At 49.4% G+C, this 15738-nt stretch overlaps 1 protein-coding gene across 6 annotated transcripts in view; it reads left to right on the forward strand.

Annotated features, from left to right (window-relative positions):
* The first annotated feature begins 2993 nt into the window (after window positions 1-2993).
* LOC119195667 (unconventional myosin-IXa-like) overlaps window positions 2994-15738 on the forward strand; it is a 67822-nt gene continuing 55077 nt past the window's right edge. For 5 of the 6 annotated variants that reach the window (XM_062562827.1, XM_062562830.1, XM_062562829.1 and 2 more), the window contains exon 1: window positions 2994-3298. The gene's annotated coding sequence lies outside the window, so the exon portion shown is untranslated. Of the gene's footprint in view, window positions 3299-3618; window positions 3936-15738 lie in introns of those variants that run through there. The other variant, XM_062562828.1, reaches the window with a different exon arrangement.

Raw genomic sequence — 15738 nt, forward strand, 5'->3', positions numbered from 1 at the left:
CAGTGCTGTAGCTGATGCTTGACCTCAGACTTCTCTGGTTATATGGTTCTAATTGATGACACATGAACAGTCATCTCGTCTGTCAGCAAGGTAGTCAGCTGAGTTTCTCTATTAATGGATAGCCTTACTTGTTTAAGCTCCTCCCCATGAATTATATATATATATATATATATATATATATATATATATATATATATAAATAAAAGTGTTGCCACAGCCTGGCAGCTTACCTTGAGATTCAATCCTCCCATTGTTGTCTAAGAGGATTGGCGCAGTGAAATACAGAGTTACAGCTGCGTCGCCTCAATAAACAACCCAGAACTGCACTGTTTATTCAGCGATGAGAACTGTGCTGTGTTTTTCAATTTGTTCCGTTGACCTGCAAAGAGTTTATAACTCCTTCGCCATATTTATCTTTTAGAGGCCCTTGACACAGGTCTCACATTGTTCTCACTACAAACTGTCATTTCTACATTTGAGCTGGACCCAAAACCTCTTTTCTACGACTTGATCGCACACGGCTTTGAGGAGTAGGCTCGTGGTGGTTGTGACCTGTCCAGTCTCTCCTGCTGCCCACTGCTTTGGTATCACTAAAGTGGCTTATGGTGGTTTAATCCTTATTAAGCTGTTGTAGGACAGCTTTAAAGGGATTTTTATTGGCCCCTATAAAACTTATTGTGGTGGCAAAAGGTGCCCGACAGCCAGGTGAAATATAGATGGAGACGCAGATGAAACAAGCCCACACACACACACACACACACACACACACACACACACACACACACACACAATTGCCAACTTCAAAATACAAAGAAAAATTCAGAAAACTCAAAAATATAACATACATTTAAGTTAAGTTACTATACTGTACATCTCTCAGTGCCAGCCAGTGCACATCATTTCAATCATTCATAAAACACATTCTATTGAAGCGTCACAAACTAAATGTCACAGCAGCTGAAGCACTTTGTGCACTTAAAAAGTTCCTCGAGAAAAACATTGGCTTCAGGTTTCAGGTTAAAGTTAAAACAAGAGGGACGGTCTTGTACTTGGTTGTTTTTAATCTGGGAAAAAACCTGTTGTCCATGCGTGTTCACTTCCCACATCACTGTGCTCAGTGGATGTGGTTGTGTAATTTTTTGTGTTTTAAATGAGTCACAACGTCGGCCCATCTTCACCTTGAGGCCTAATTGGGAAACCGAGACACTAAACAAAACTACAAAGGGGTTTTGAGATGGTGTCATGTGCAAGGAATCGTTGCTGGGAACCGAGACAGGTATCACAACCACAGTGTGTCATCTCAGGTAGAGCGTGATAAAGAGTCACAGCTGTATCGGCTGAGTTAATTACTTTTTGGGCAGAAAAGGAATAATATTTTGGAAATTCTGACTAAATTATCCAATCTAACTTTAACCCTGAAATACACGTGGAAGTTTAGAATTTATAAATTGGCCGAAAATGTACTGATGCAAAACCACCTTCATGCCGCGTATTAATTACAGTCAGCTGGCTTTTAAAGGTACTGGGGGGGGGGCAGATTGTGAATCCCTTGAAATGGAGTTTTTCTCATCCAACTCCGCAAGAAACGGTAGAAGCGAAGTTCCCAAACATCAAACTTTTTTGCGGTATCTTTCGTCTACATGAGAAATGAAGTAAAATAAATCTCACACTTGCTGAAATACCAAGAGGCCCTTTGTTGTTCTTGGTCTCAGTTTTCTGGTCGACGGAGGAGTCCCGTCGGCCTGCGGGCTCCTCACCTTGTCTTGTCCATTGTCCCCCCCCCCGTCCCTCCCTGTGCCCTCAGCTACTGGCTCTGTTATTTTGAGACAAGCTCCTGTCACTTTGGACGATGGCGCTGGCCTGAATCTTGGCGCCGAGGCCCCCAGACGTTGATTTCAACTCTGGGGGGGGGGCGGCTTGAAGGGAGGATTTCCTTCTCTAAATGTCTGGCTGGTAAATACGTCCCACGAAAAACATGGTGTGTGTTGCGATCTGACACCCCCCCCCCCCCTCGTGCACACTCCAGGGTAAAGAGTGTCAATCCCAGCAGAAGTACTGTCTGTCAGGACCTGCTGCTAAAAGCTTCTCTTAATTAGACCCGTTGCGTGTTATTTCCATGCCCCTCGAAAACAGCAGAATTTCCCTGAACAGGGTGAAAACAAAAATGAAACAACTTTCCAGGAAGAGATCCATTTGCACATGTAGGAAAGAACCGGTTACTCATTCTTAAGTCACAGGAACAAACACCTCAGACAGCCACCTGTCACACCGCCAGTGCACAGTTTGAATCCCATCACAGGGCCGCTAAAGGTCGGTTTGTGTGCATCACCAAAGCGGCCAAATATCCCTGTTCCCTAGACGTGAGGGTACTTGATCAGTTCATGGAGGAAAAGGGGGTTATAGCAGTGAGCTAAATGCTAAACATGATTGTGCTCACTCTGAAGATAATGAGCCTGGATTTTGCAATTAGTGACATGCAACGTGAATAAATTAATATATAGATTAGGGAACTCTAGTGTACAAAATGGGAACTTGTTTTTGTTTTTGGGGCCTTTTGAGCTTCAATATGACCTTAAATAAATATGATATTTTCCTGTACAAAGTATTTCTATTTACGTAATCAAAGAGGGGAAATGTAAAAATGAGGAGCAGATAAAAAAGTCATAGAAACGCAATGTGGGTTATTTGAAAGAAAAGGAATATTAAAGGCTTTTAAAGTCCGGTTCGACTCACGTGCATCTTTGTGTGTCCGTGCGTGTGTGTATGCGTTGGGAAAGGGGGCGTCCTCATTTCTGGCCACGCCCCCATTTCGTGTCATTCATGTGCTGAGTGACACTGCTATCGAACCCTAAATGTTAAGAAAGAAAAAATACTTAATTGAATCGGCATTTCCCTCAAAACAACGACCAACGACTGTTGGCCCGGAGGAGGGTCCTCCCCCCAACACCCCCCCCCACCCCCTTGCGATATTATAGCCCCCACCCCTACGGCCCTGATGTGAACGCGCAGTGCAAGTGCACGCGTGCTACCGACACAGAGCGCGAGAGAGGGAGAACGAGAGGGAGAGGAGGAGGAGGACGACGACGTGACGGCAGCACCCGAAACAGAAGCTGTGAGGAGTACGACCCCCCCGCGCGGATACTGGACCACTACAGCCGGGTTGGGGGTCCGCATCCGGGGACACTCGCCGCGGACCGTGACGCACCGCAGCGCCGCTCTTCCTCCCCCCGAAAAGGAGGGCTCGTAGCGGGGGGGGAGATCGACGGCGCGGAGGACTGACAGCGCGGTGGAGGAAGAGGTAAGCGCCCCCCCCCCCCCCCAACCCCTCCTCGTAGTATTTGCGTTACGCCGTCAGTAAATCGGAACCAGCGGGGCTCCTTTCCCCCCCCCCGCCGTGACACCGGCCGCAGCCTCCGGTGCTCCTCATTCAAATGTGACGTCGGCCCGCGGAGCGCGTGACAGCGGCAAAGAAATGGGTCGACATGGTCCGAATACCGTGCAGCGTCCCCCCCCCCCCCCTCTCCTCTTATTCCCCCTCATCTCACCCCTCCACCACCACCACCACCACTGGATAAATGTCACACTGTGTCCTTACATAAGGCGTCCATGTGCCGTTACAGATGTGCTGTATGCTCGGACGCCACATCTGGGCGGCAGTCAGAAACAGACGTGACGCACTGGTGTAAATGGAAGGTGATTCAGTGAGGAGCCGCTCTGGCTTTGACTGTCGCAGAGGAAGGTTGGGGCTCTGAATGGTGCTGTGAAAAAAGGCTGCAGAGCTGCGTGTGGGTCTGTGTGTGTGTGCGTGTGTGTGTGTGTGTGTGTGTGTGTCACATTACTACGCAGTGTTGAGAGGTGTGACGGACGCTTGTGAAATTCCTGGCCATGTTTGAGGCTTTAAGGATCCTTACGTCACACGACTGCTCCCTGATGAGGTATTTATATATATTTTTATCTATAGCAGTATAAATAACTGTGTGTGTGTGTGTGTGTCTGAAGGCTCATGTCGTTCAGTACGTTGTGGGATCTCCTGTTGATCGTCTAGTTTGTTGTGATGCACCTTTTTACATTGTCATGGTTGGAACTCGATTGATTTTAATTTAAGTTGCCGATAGGAAGACGTCGAATCCATCTACAACTCTCGGCTTCTGCAGCGTGAATATTTTCCTCATCATGATCGTGATATTAAACTCTGTTTTGGACTGTTGGACGGACAAAACAATGCGTGGGCTTTGGCACGTTTTTGTGAGCAAACAATGGATCATCAACATGGAAAATAATCAACACTGACAATAGTGTGCAAAATAATATATGAGATGAAGCCTTTACATGCGAGCTTTAGAGCAGAAAACCATCGATTGCTTGTTGTCGTTTGGACATAATACAATACTAAAAAACCCCGTGTGGGATATAGGGGACGGTAAAGGCCAGGTGTTCGAGCAAAGCTGTTTACCTGTCCTGAGTCACGGTCAGGTGACGTGTAAGAACACTGGATCCAGCAGGGCCCCCGAGGTCCGAGGAATGAACGCGTGAAACGGGATAAAGTCCTTACAGGTGCGGCATTAAAAAAAGCCCCGTCAGTGGAGTGCTCCTCACCTCGTCTGATCCAGAACCGCGGAGAATTCCCCTTAATGTGAAGTCAACTTTGTTGACATTTCAAATGAGGTTCTTATGTAATTGGCCAAAGCTCTTGAGAGCGGCACTGGAAAACATTGCTTTGACAGCTTCGCGAACGAAGCCCGGCTGCTCCAGAGCGTTTAATTTTTAAATGTGTCCTACGCAGGCCCAGACAATGGGAACATCGCCACAGCATTCACACACAAAGGGGGTGTCATTTATTTCAATAACACGGGTAGGACGTTGTTTGAGGAGACTAGAGATAGTTTACATGAAGACATTCACCCTTTGAGGTGACTGGTCTGTTTGAATGATGAGGAACAAGAGAGGTGTTCCCGCCATCGCATGGTTTTAGTGCACGTTTGTGCACGTGAGCGTGGCTGGCTGGTTAGCTCACGCCGCCGCCCTGCACCTCGCCGCTTCGGCGGGTATAGCTGATGGCGCCGTCCCGACCCCCACAAAGATGTCACGGAAGCGTAACGCTCCCCCCTCTGATTCCCCCTCAGGTGAACACTGTTAGCGCTGTCAGCAGCTAACAGTGCTAACCATACTAACAGTCCCAACGGCGCATACAGTGCTAACCATGCTAACAGTGCCAATTGCGCATACAGTGCTAACCATGCTAACAGTGCCAACGGCGCATACAGTGCTAACCACGCTAACAGTGCCAACGGCGCATACAGTGCTAACCATGCTAACAGTGCCAATTGCGCATACAGTGCTAACCATGCTAACAGTGCCAACGGTGCACACAGTGCTAACCATGCTAACAGTGCCAATTGCGCATACAGTGCAAACCATGCTAACGGTGCATACAGTGCTAATCATGCTAACAGTGCTAACCATGCTAACAGTATTAACCATGCTAACAGTGCCAACGGCAGTCATAATACTCAAAGTCTAATGTCTTGAACCTTATAATGATAAACAAACAAATGCTGCTGTTTAAAATGATTGAGTTCATTGTTTAGGTTAAATCTATGCACTCACTTTTGCCAAATAAAACACAAAAAGATGAAAGTTGTCTTATTTGAAAGCACATGGACGTAATGCAGTTTTGCCTTTTCTAATTTACACTAAAAACAAATGACCATACAAAATCGTGAAGGTTGGTCCTCACCCAGAGGTGTTCTTTGATATTATTTAGAAATGAAAACCCCCTGTCTTACATCTGAATTAAATCATGGAGATAAGCCCATCAACATATTTAGGCAGGAGAAAGAGTCAATCTGCTGTAAACAGCTGGAAAATAATTTCACCCTACAAGCCCACTAACCCGCATTTCTGTTTTTTTCGCCGACCTCCTGAGCGGATGTTTGAAGGAAAATATCTCTTGCTGCTGTTGAGTCCACGCTGAGCAGTCCGATCGCGCTGCAGCCTGCTGCCGCATCGCTCAGGGCTTCATGTAAGACAATACCAGGATGAGGTCGATGTCTCGCATACCACATCAGTGCATATATGCATCTCACCAGGGGTATTTATAGAGCGTTCAACAATGGCGGTGTGTGTGTGTGTGTGTGCGCATCTTAAATTGCGTCCGACTTTGTCCTGACTTGAGGAGATATTACAGTAAAGTAGTCAGGTGTCCATTGTCGTCACTGGTGGTGGTCACCAAATTATTTCATGACAGACACTTGTTTGTAAAGTTTAAAGGAAAGCCTCGGATGTTAAAAGCACGCATATAAAGGCGGTTGTACCTATTTTTTCAAATAAAATGAAGATGGCCCTCAATAAATTCCTTTTTCCTGCTGCTGTTTAATGCGTCTGGTCGCGGCCGCGCGTTGACCCCGTTGACCTCTGTGGCGCTCATGTGACAGGAAGCCCCGAAAAAGTGTTAGGTTCACAGTGTTTGACGCCTCGGGTCTTTTTAAGGGTTCGAAGGGAAGTCCGTCACGTTGCCACCGCACAGTCTGAGCGGGACGGACTCAAACAGGCGCTCCCTCTTTTTCACTCACTACATCTGCAGACCAGGTTACCTCACAACAAAAAATGCATTCTCCTCGTTGGGTTTCACGTATCCTTCACAGAGGAACCCTCCAAGATCCCGCCTCTCTCTCTCTCTCTCTCTCTGCATCGCCACTCCTGCTGCCGCTCAAGGCCCGCTCGCTTCTCGCGTCTCTTTTTTTGTATCATTCATTTGTGGTGGGTTACCTGTTCCAGGTAGCTTAACCATTGACACAATAGCAATTACTGCGCAAGAAGCTTTTTTGGAAAATGTGGCCTTTTATCTGCTTCAGGCCCTCAGGTTGCAAAAAGAAATCTGCCTCCCTAAAAGCCTCCAGGTCGCAGTCTGACAGCTGACCCTGCACTCAAAGGTCTAATGGCAAAAAAAGAGAGAATATCCACACAGCAATCAATAAAACACTTTCAATACTTTGTTTTTTTTTGGGGGGGGGGGGGGTGTAATTAATCTAGAGTGGAAGATTAGTCGGGGCGGTTTAGGAGCCAGACCCCAGCAGCCGGATGTCACTTTGAGGGACCAGAAGGACACGATGGCAGAAGGCTGTGATACACGCACCCATTTCCTGGGAATATCCATCCCATCCCGGCGTGGACGTCATTTTGCCGCGTTCAGACCGACGGGAGCCGGTGGTGGACGAGCCCCCCCCCCCCACACACACAAAAAAAAAGCCTGCTTGTTGTTGTTGCCCTGAGCGTGTTTTCAGCCGAGCTGCTGACGCTGCATTGTTTGCTGCCAGCAGATTGATGGAACTGCAGCTCAGATTGACAGATCTAGCTCAGCAACCCCCCCCCCCCCCCCCCTCCCTCCCAAAACCCACAGGGTTTCTGCCTGTGAAAAAGCGCCTCAGAGGGTAAATCAGCAGGAAGGAAAACTCTCGCAATTAGCACCGTGTCATTTTGGGGTTTCGGGAGGCAGCCGTTATTGTCGCATCTCGCTTCCCCGTCTGCGGCTCGGGTTCGTGAACATCTCCTGACAGCCCGCCTGCAGACTCGCTATTATAGGCGCCATGCCTCGCATCTGGGCCGTCTGAGCGGCGTCTTGCTTCCGCCCCCCCCCCCCCCGCCTTAACGTGGCTGGACGGCCTGCACACGTGGGAGGGAATTTGAATGCGCTGCACCAAAAGGCGAGAGGCGGGCGGGACGAGCGTGCGACCTGGTGTCTGCCGCTGCTTTGTTGCATTATACGCTGTTGGCAGTGCGAGAGGGAGGGAGAGAGTGGGTGGGAGGGAGAGAGAGAGAGAGGGAGAGAGAGGGGGAGTGAGAGGGAGAGTGGTGGCCAGAGCCAGAACAAAGCAGTCTGCGACCGGAGGACTCGGGTGTGGCGCATCAGTTGGATGAAGCACCGAATGACGTCTCGCCGTCCCAGCACCACGGGGTCGGAGGCCTTCTCGGGTCTTTTTTCTGTCGTCGGGTTTTTTTCCCCCCCCCCTCATTTCGGACTGGATTTTGAAACTAAATACCTTTGTTGGTTTGGCTAAAAAAGACGTCACCTCCGGCTTTAACGAACGTCTTTCACATGCGTTTGACATTTTATGGACCGCGTGGTGCGTCGATGAAAGTGCTCGAGCAGATTAATCGTCACTAAAGTGTCCTGTTGTCTCCCGGGTTACTCTCTGTCTCTGCCTTCTTCTGACCTTAAGAGCTCTGAGTCACTCTGCCCGAGGTCACCTGAAGGGCGCCGTCTGAATACAGCAGGGAGGAGCCGGCGGGGTCAACGGCTCAAAGTCACTTGATGTGACGCATGTGTACTTACATTTTATATATGTGATGTTGTTTATTGGATGCAGGTATGCATTCAGCCAGTAGGCCGTTGTTTCTGCAGGGATTTAAAGCTTGGTTCTTTCTACACATCATTCATTCATTCATTCATTCATTCACCCCCCCCCCCCCCTCCTGAAGGGCAGCAGTTTGCTAGGAGCCAGACTCACTGTCATATAGGCAGATAGTTGGTAAGAGTTTGCAGGTGAGCTCCACAGAGGGGCTTTTCTCTCTCTTTTTAACTGTGCCCCAGGTAAAACAGGTTATTGTTGTATTCAGTCCAGACTGGTGATGAAGCACTAACCCGGCGTGGAAAGACTGCGTGTGTGCGCGCGTGTGTGTGCGCGCGCGCGCGTGTGTGTGTGTGTGTGTGTGTGTGTGTGCGCGGTGTTAAAAAGGTCAAGGTGAGCGGGGCGGGGTTTCATTTAAGTCATAGCAGGGTGTGAAAACTGACCTGCTGTCGCTACAAGGGTGTGAATGAAGGGTCTTTGAGTGGTGACAAGCTCTACACACAAACACACAACTAATAACCTTGGACGTTGTGCAAGCAAAATAACGTTAATACACGACAACTTTTAAACAAATTGTTTGTACATCTTTGAGACTCAGCATAAAAGGCCCCGTCCACAACCATAGAAATATGCAATAATTCATAGAAGAGAAATGCAACCGTAATAACTGATATTTGTGTTGTTTTTATTCAGCTCACTGCATGGATTTGCTGCTTGGCGGCGTGTGTGTGCTTGTGTGCACTTGCATTAAATGCAATCTCGTTAGTGCACATATTGGCCTGTGAAAATGAGATGGCAGCCTCCAGCGTTTTTAAGCTGATTTAACGCCCCACTGTGATGCCCCCCCCCCACACGTGACAATTATTGTAATTAGATTTATATCATTTTTTTCTTGTGTCACTGTCGTAACGCGCCTGTCACTTTCTGTATGCGGGTAAAACATGAGGTCACACACACGAATAAAAACATCGACGCTTTAGATCACACATGTTCTGATTTCCAATGCGTTGTCGTCTCTTTAGTCAACGCAGAAAAAGGCGCCTATTTTACATTTCAAATCTGCTGGGAGCTCAAATCCCGCCTTCATTTCCCCCCCCTCGCGTGGAAGACTCTGAGCGGGCCGCGCCGACAGGGAAATTTAAATCTCCCTCCTCTCGACTTCATCTCCGCCCGGGCCGACAGTTGATTAGGTGGTGCAGACGGAGGAGGCAGGCGGAGCAGCTGCCGCCAGAGAGAAAACAATCAGCCAGTCGCTCACACTGGCCTCTAAGTGGATTTGGGGGGGAGGGAGAGAGGGAGGGGGAGGGAGGGGGAGGGGAGACGACGACGTCTGTGCTACGTGTCTGCATCTCTTTGTGTGCGTGTGTATGTGTGAGATAAGATGTGCCTTTTGTTTTTGTGATGTGATGTGTGTGTGATGTGTGTGTGTGCAAGACGACTTTTAAATGATCCATCTGCCCGAAAAGGAAAGAGGAGACAAGAACGATGATGATAAGAAACATTCAAAATACACTCACCAGTTTGGTTGGTTCTCCTTTAGTCCAAAACAACAATGAATCCAACCTTGATGGTTATCATGTCAGTTTTTGTTAAAACATTTTTTGTTTAGCCTAGCAGTATTGAGTTAAAGAGTGCAAAGGTCGAATTAAGTTTTTGTACCTTTTACTTCCCAAACACTCAATCACAAGGAAATATACTGAACTGTTATCTGCAAAAGGAACTGGGAGTCCCGACTATGCAACATATCTCCTTTTTAAAAATGAAAATACTACATTATTCTATTTGTATCACTCGTTGCGTAGATGTAAAAGAACTCTAAAGTTGTAGTTCATGAGTTTTACTTTGTGTACGAATTGGTAGATGAATAAAAAGTAAAAGGTTTCCCTCATAGTGGAGAATAATGCGCCTCAAGTTGAGATTCAAGCGCAAGGCTTTCTTAATCCAGAGCTGGAATGAAGACGTAGAAGGTGGGTGGAGGAAGGAAGGAGAGGGGGGGGGGGGGGGGGGCAGCACAGGTAACACTGTCCTAAAGGTCACACGGTTGAAGCAGCTCAGTCCGATACGATAAATGCTCCCAGGTGACGATGACAGGCGGCGAGCTGAGGGCGAGGTTTTAAACGGTTATTTATTTGCCTCTTTTCTTATCTTCGCCTTTCAAATCGACCCTTTGGCGAAGTCCCGCCCCTCGAACGCAGGCACCAATCACCGCGCACCATTTCTTTCTCACGTAATTGTGTGAGTTTGTTTATTTTTTTTTGTGTGTTTCTAGGCTGGAAGGAGATGCGTGTTTCCACAGAGTGAGTTAGATAATATTTCCTGCGGGAGTGCAATCAGTGGCAGTCTTGACATCTCGATGGAGTAGCGGCGAGGGGCTGGGCTTAACCAACGAGCCAGTTCAGAGGAATTCACCCTGTCACCTTTTTCAAATGATTCCTCTTGCATTCGAACACCTACACTGGAAGTCGAGACTTCCTCTTCTTCCACGCAGCTTGTTCCACGTGAGCAAAGCGTGTCGGTTCACTGGCGTGGGGGTGGGGGGGGGGGGGGTGGGGGGGGGCGCCGCGTTCCTCTCCATTACCCCGTCGCATCCGTACGTGATTTATTGATGAGCGTGGTGTCGTCATTTCTGCCGCCATGGCGGATTCACACACACACACACACACACTTACGCGTGTCTTTCGTATTATTCATGGCTGCACAGTCCTGCATGTGAAGATTCCCTGGGAGTGTGAGTTTCTACGTGTTTGATTTCATGTCAGTGGCTGAGAAAACATGGTTGTGTGTGTGTGTATAGGATGATGGTTGTAATGATTGTGTGTGTGTGTGTCTGTGTGTGTGTTGGTCCCACCCAGTGTTGCCCTGAGGCTTGTCCTTGTGGGAGATATGTTCAGCTGCATTCTTTGGACTAAATGGAGTGTACTTAATCCACGTCAGTGATATCCCCCGCAGACACACACACACACACACACACACACACTCGTACAAAGCACACGTCTTCCCTCGGGGTCTCTAGCAGTGAGCTGACTGGTGGCAAACGGACTCTGGGTCGTCTTCACGGCGCCTTGCCCTTTTTAACGTGACGCGTGTAAACGTTCATCAGGGAAAGTGTCTTTGAGCACGCCTCTGACATCATCTGCAGGGATTTGGCGAGCGCAGCTGAATAACTTGACACCACGGTTTACCCCCTTTTTGGTCCCTCTCCACGTCTCGGCCTCTTCCCTCTCTGGCAGAAAACAAGGCGCCGGGTCCGGCGGGTCCGGCAAGGCGACACGCGGGCCTCAAGAAGCTCTGGAATCTGGAGCCCGGGGTTTTCGGGAGAGGCGAAGGGAGATGATTTTGAGCGGTTTCTGACGAGTCGATGGATGAAGGTTTCAGGTGACTAATGCTCATACGAGACCCGAGTGTCGGAACTGATACCAAAACTCAAAAAGTTTCATTTTCACTGTTTCTTGACTGGATGCTGATGCCCATCGTACCCACAGGACTTCAGTGGTATTGATCTTTTTGTTAAACTCACATTAAGCAGTAAAATGTTGTCTTAATGCATCAAACTCTTTAGTGCACAATTTTTGTAACGAACCCAATATTTATTTTGCAAGGACCAAGTGAGCAAGTGAGTACCTGTAAACAAGGCTGCTGATCTGGTTGAGGTAAAGACCTTGATATACGACCCTATTTGGAGTTGTCTCCTGCCAAAGACACCTCCGTGTCCCCCTCTGAGCCTCCAGGGTGAGAACTGAACACCGTCTGTGCAGCCATTCCATTCCTCCCTCAAAGACCAGGCGCCGTGGAGCGTTCAGAGCTGCTCACTCGGTAACGTAATCACTTGACCACAAAGAGGAGATGAGAATCTCTCTCAGCTGCGCCGCGATTGCCGTTAAACCCTGGTTCCTCAGGACATATTGTTGATAGAATGAACTCCCGAGTATCATCGGCGGCTCTATTTCCCCTTTTTTTTCCTTTTCATCTCTCATTGTCCTTTGTTTGCGGGCCGTTTGCTTGTCGGGCAGCTTCGACATTTTGGGGCTGTTTTCTGTTCACGAGTAAGTAAATTGTGACACAATTGGCCGCTTTCAAAAATGACTCGCTTGTTGGCGTCTTGTGTCACTTCTGGTTGCAAAAAATTGCAAAACTCAAATCTTCAAAACCAAAGTCCACCAGCCAACTGGTTACTGCGTCCACTTCCTGTTGACGGGCACATACAGCGTATACACCGAGAGTCCTGATGTCTTCTGACATCTTAAATGTCCCTTCTCACTGTGTCCCCCTGTGGTGTAATGAAGGGTTAGGGTTAGGGTTAGGGTTACCGTCATTACCTGCCTATCTGCTCTTGACATTTGCCAATCTCCTCCCTCTCTCCCTCCTCCTCCCCCACTGCCCCCCCCCCCCTATTGTGGCTGACCCGCGGAGCACCGCGTTGGCCCGAGACAACAATGCAGCTCGACAGGGTTCGGTTCGGCTCGTTTTAGGCTCTGGGGGTGGAAGTGAAAGCGACCACGTTTTCCCCTTTCACCTCTCACAGCGTCGCGTTTCACCACAGCGAGAAAAAAAAGAGGACCTCGAAGCGTCTTCCTCTTTCCCTTAATTAGAGACTCATTTCCTCTTGGATTCCGTGCGTCAGCGAGGGAGGGGCGCTGATGCAGCCGGGACGAAAAACCGAGAAGTAAGATAAACGTTCTCCCGTCGAGGGACACGTGAAACCCGCGAGCGTTTGTTTTTGTGTCCAGCCTACGTTTTTTTAGAGTAGTTTCGACCCCGGGGGGGGGGGGGGGGGGGACGAACAACATCGGCTCTCCCTCCCAGGAAACAAATATAGACGTGAAGCTTGGAAGCGGCAGTAGCATTTAAGCGTCTACAAATAGCAGGACCCCCCCCCTCCCCCCGAGGTGAGGCCGTTTCCTCGTGGACGTGACCTCGCGTGGAGGCAGAGGTCAACGCACTCAGACGATGCGTTTTCTCTCGTGCCTACGTACGTTATTCGCTGGACAAGGTCATGTGTGTTGTTTCTCTTTTAGGAACAATATTAACTCGAGCCCTCATTCAAAACGTCTTCAACCGAAATGGAAGATAAAACCTCAGTCTCTTCCTCCGGCCGTCCATGCTGACCACGCACGGCTCATCTTCTTCTTCTTCTTCCTGTCACTCGGGTGACTCCTCCTTGACGACCACGTTGCCGGGGTGAGTCTCTCGTGACTCACTGTGTGACACCCTGCCTCTTTGCAGATTTTACACAAAGTGTTTCAGCTTCATGCCGCCATCGTCCAGTCCGACCTTCAGGGTACGTTCCATTAGCAAATCGTTAATGCGCGGCCATTAAAGGCTCTAGAAAAGCCCGCCTAACGTACAGGTAAAGGGAAAGGTTGCAGTTATGGCGAATAAGCACCAAGCTGTGGTTAGGGTTGGACAACTAAAGTAATGTAAGAGGCAGATTGTGTAGCCACAATGGGACATTAACTCCGGTCCAGCTCAGACGCTGTAACAAGCGCGTCCACCTCGAGACCTGCACACGGCGGCGCGTCTTCATGCAGCCGCACGGGGCTCCATGAAGACGCACGAGGCTCCATGAAGACGCACGGGGCTCCATGAAGAGGCACGAGGCTCCATGAAGACGCACGAGGCTCCATGAAGACGCGCCGCTTCCTGGACGGTCTTTGAGATAAAAAAAAAAAAAAAAAAAAAAAACGGCGAGTCAAAGGAAGCGCTCACAGGCCGCACGTCACTTTAGATTCCTGCAGAAAGCTTCAAGCCCAACATGTGGGCTCAAAACGGGCAATTTGACATCCCGCCTGCTGATTGTCAGGTGCCGTCCCTCGTTTGAAAAAAGACGTGCCACCCGAGATGCCAGCGACAGCCTCGCCTTCGGTTCTGCCTGTGCGGCGGTCGCCTTTCAGGCCTCTTCAACCTCAGAGGTATTTCGGCGCACACAAACGCTCGCCATCGGACACGACGCGCGCATTAGCTGCTGACCTGCTTTTGTCCGTCTCCGAGATCCGGTGACGTGGACCAAGAGTGACAGGCCTGCGGAGGGGGGGGGGGGGGGGTGAAGAAGAAGAAGAAGAAGAAGAAGAAGAAGAAGAAGAAGTCCCACCGCTTTGTTCACGAGGTGTTTATAGGAGCCGAGTTCTGCAGCATCAAACGCGCGCGCGCGTGCGTCCGTCCGTCCCGCCAGTCGCGACATGTTTGGTTCCTCCTGGTCCAGCGCTGTGAGGGCCGTTATTAGAGCCAGACTTGCTTTTTGCTTTGATCTTCCCAAAACGCCGCGGCCGCGCCATTTCATTACGGCGCGGAAATGATGCGTGAGCAACTGTCGGCGCGCAAGCATTACTCAGCCTGAGCCCCTTCCGGTAGGATTAGTTTTTACATTCAGGAATAAAGATGTTTCACTGCACCTTGTGAAAACCCGTCTTTTTGTATTAACTCTGAATTTGATGAAAGTTTGTCACATTGATTCCCTCCTCTTGACATTTTGAAGCTCTGCGGGCGGAAACACAAATCTGAGTTCATCTCGGCATTGATTATCTGAAAACTAATGCACAAATGCGGACACAAATCCCAGCGTGGAGCTGCCGGGACGCCGAGGGGCGACGGAGCCATTAGTGACACCGCAACCCCCCCCCCCCCACCCCCCCCGTCGAGGCCGCATGCCGCTCCGGCTCTGTGGACTGGTCATTCGGCAGCAGCCCCTCTGGATGACGTTGGTTGCCGACGGCGACCTTCAGAGCCAAATCTGCGGGCGGATCATCTCTTACTCGGCAGCAAAGCTGCTGCTCTGATGCGAACCCGCTCTGCGCTGTTGGTGTTGGCCTCGCTCACGCTGCGGGAGAGAAAAGTAGGCCAAACTCGTCCCCGACTGTTATTCTGCCCGGTAACAGAACTTGGTGGAGACGGTCAATGAAAACTTCTACGTGGTTGTCCGATCGTCATCAATGGGGTTTGCACAATTCAAATAATTTTTGCATTATAGTTAAGATGCTTTGCTTGCTTTGGTTTAAAAACAAATATCTCAGTCACATGTGTCTTTTAAAATCAGCCAAAAGTACATCATAGATACAAAATCTAAGTTGTTACGACATGTTACGGTTTGAGTGGTCACGTTGGACAAAAATCCACCCAGACCGACTCTCTCTCTCTCTCTCTCTCTCTCTCTCCCTCTCTCACTTCCTGCCTCCTCGGATCAATAACCACTCGCTGTTCATCACTTATAGAGCCATCCGCGGCCCCCGGGGGGGGGGGGGGGGGGACGGACTGAAAGCAAAGAGGCGGATAGAACTCGCCCGGTGCAGTTTACTCGCATTGAGGAGCGGATGTACGGTTGGTTTCCACTAGGATACGTTCGCAGTTTTCTCCTCACGCTCTTTGTCTCTGAGACCAAAACCAAAAAAAAAAAAAG

This window comes from Pungitius pungitius, chromosome 6 (genome assembly GCF_949316345.1).
Source record: "Pungitius pungitius chromosome 6, fPunPun2.1, whole genome shotgun sequence".
In the NCBI taxonomy this organism is placed as follows: Eukaryota; Metazoa; Chordata; class Actinopteri; order Perciformes; family Gasterosteidae; genus Pungitius; species Pungitius pungitius.